Raw genomic sequence first — 3,050 nt, forward strand, 5'->3', positions numbered from 1 at the left:
GCTCTATGAGCTCGACGCATGCGCCGATGCATCTGTGTTGCAGGACCTATCACTACTGTTACTAGAGAAGGTACAGGAATGACGGCGTGGCGAAGTTGGTAGAGTGGCCGTGCCAGCAATCGGAGGGTTGCTGGTTACTGGGGTTCAATCCCCACCTTCTACCATCCTAGTCACGATACATGTTCACATTATTTGACTGTATCTAAAAAAGATAAAAATATATTTTTATTTAAATGAAGATATTAAATAATCCTAAATGAAATACAATGACTTGGTTTATGTTATTGTATATACTAGGTCAGGGGTCACCAACCTTTTTGAAACCAAGGGCTACTTCTTGGGTACTGATTAATGCGAAGGGCTACCAGTTTGATACACACTTAAATAAATTGCCAGAAATAGCCAATTTGCTCAATTTACCTTTAACTCTGTTATTATTAATAATTAATTATATTTATCTTTGTGGAAACACTGATCATCTTAATGATTTCTCACAATAAATATATATAGAAACAGATAAATATCAATATGCAACACTTTATTTTTATATTTTCTCTAAGTGCACATTTTTCAAATTGAACATTTTCAAATGATCACTTCTAAGACAGTCTTGTGAAATCACAATATCCCATTTTAACTAGCTAGCCACTAACATTTTTTAACAAATCATGAATTACTTTGCACCATGTTTGTACAAATAATAACTCATGTAAAATACAAAAGTAAACTCTCAAATTTTTAAATCATGTCACACTTTGAACTGGACACCAAATCTGTTATCTGTTTCTTTGTCAGTTAGTGGGAAGCCTGGCATTGCATGCTGTTAACTAGTGTGTTGTACTCTGGTGTGTAACTTGACACTGCAACTCTGAGTGAGTCTTGCAGATGTGCATCAGTGAGGCGTGTTCTGTGTTTGTTCTTGGTGAAGTTCATGTCAGAAAAGGCTGATTCACAAAGATAAGATTTTTCCTCATTGTTTGCGGAACCTTCTTAATCTTTTGGACATATTTTCACAGCAATCTGGCCTTAAGCTTAATTATGATAAATGTAAAATGTTAAGGATCGGAAATCCAAAGGGAACGTCCTTTCGAATGGAATGCAAAGTGCCTGTTTTGTGGACAGATGGACCAGTTAACATACTTGGTGTTGTTGTCCCAGAAAATCTGGAAGATCTAGGCTCAGTAAATTATGATAATCGACTAAGAAAGCTGGACAAAATTATGCAATTATGGAAAGGGAAATCCCTAACCTTGTATGGTAAAATGTCTATTGCCAACTCGTTAATTATTCCTCAATTTATTTATTTGTTTTTGTCATTACCAGCTCCATCACAAAACTTTTTTAAGATTTATGAGCGGAGGGTCTTCGATTTTGTCTGGAACGGCAAACCAGAAAAGATTAAAAGAAAGGTATGAATATGGGGGCCTGAAACTTCTCAACCTTGAAGCTATGTGTCTGTCTTTAAAAGCATCAATTTTTCCAAAGATGTATTTTAACATTGAGTGGTACACAAATGTCCTGTTGGACAAAAAACATGTACCGTATCAAAAGAAATTGTATCCTTTTTTACAAGTGATCCCCTCCCAGAGAGTCTGCTGGGAAACATGGCGGGGTTCATAAAGGAAACAATCCACTCATAGTGGTGTTTTCAATTTTATGTGCCAGAAAAAAGAGACGATATTTTGCAGCAGTTAATATGGATGAACTCTAATATTGTAATAGATGGAAAGCCTTTCTTTTGGAAAAATATGTTTGAAAGAGGAATCATTTTTGTCAATGATATTATCAATGAGAATGGTAAAATTATGAAGTATGATGAATTTAGAGCTATGTATGGTGATGCTTGCTCAAGCTTTTAATTTTATCAACTAACTGGAGTAATTGGGAAAAGATGGAAACAAATAATTAATTATGGAACTACTAAATTATTAGTTTGTAAACCTCTAATAAGAAATTCTAGTTGGCAAAAAGGAACTAAAATAAATAGAAAAATATATAATTTTTATTTAATAAAGAAATATTTGAAGGCTGCCTCATACAACACAAATGGAAAATGGGAGGACTTTTTTGACTGCCTGTTGCCATGGGATGCCATATTCAAACTAATCTATAAAACCACTATCGATGTGCAAAATCGTTATTTTAAAATTAAAATTATTTATAACTTCTTACCCACAGGGAAAATGTTAAAATTATGGAATATGACAGAGTCAGATGATTGCCGATTTTGTTGTCAGGAGCCTGAATCCACCCTGCATTTGTTTTGGTATTGTCATATTGTGTCTTTGTTTTGGGTGGAAGTTGAAAAAATGTGTTTAAGGATTGGTTTGTTTATGAAGCTTAATGTGGTTTCTGTTATTTTAGGAGAGTTAATTGACAATCATGATTTAGTCAATTTAATTATAGTACTCGGTAAAAATTTTATTTTTAAGGCCAAAAACAGATATTCACTTAGTATTACTTTCTTTAAAACATTTATTCAGTATTTTCTAACTTTAGAAAGTTACATGGTTGAAAACGATAATGATGCCAAAAAACATTTAAAAAAAAGATGAGAAGTCCTCAAAGGCTTATTTTGAAAGTATAATTATGTTTATAGATTATATGATATCTGTTGTTGTGTTCCCTAATTTGAGTGACCTGGACATAATCTGGACTGTACATAAATGCTTATTTTGAAAATGTAATTTTGTTTATAAATTATATGCAATCTGTTGTGTTCCCTAATTTTTTTCTGTGTACATGAATGAAGGTGTGTGCTGCTGAGTCCGACTTGGACATTATCTGGACTGGGCCTGGTTTAAAAAACCCTTTAAACAAATCTAATTTCATTGACAACCTGGTCTGTTGAAGATAAGGCCCTTTTTTTAAAAATAAAATAAAATAAGATAAATAAATAAAAAACATTTTCTTGGATAAAAAAGAAAGTAAAACAATATAAAAATAATTACATAAAAAATAGTAATTAATGAAAATGTTAGTGGACCAGCAGCCTATACAATCATGTGTGCTTCAGGGACTGTGTCCCTTGCAGATGTGTTGTCTATGTT

This window comes from Entelurus aequoreus, linkage group LG02 (genome assembly GCF_033978785.1).
Source record: "Entelurus aequoreus isolate RoL-2023_Sb linkage group LG02, RoL_Eaeq_v1.1, whole genome shotgun sequence".
In the NCBI taxonomy this organism is placed as follows: Eukaryota; Metazoa; Chordata; class Actinopteri; order Syngnathiformes; family Syngnathidae; genus Entelurus; species Entelurus aequoreus.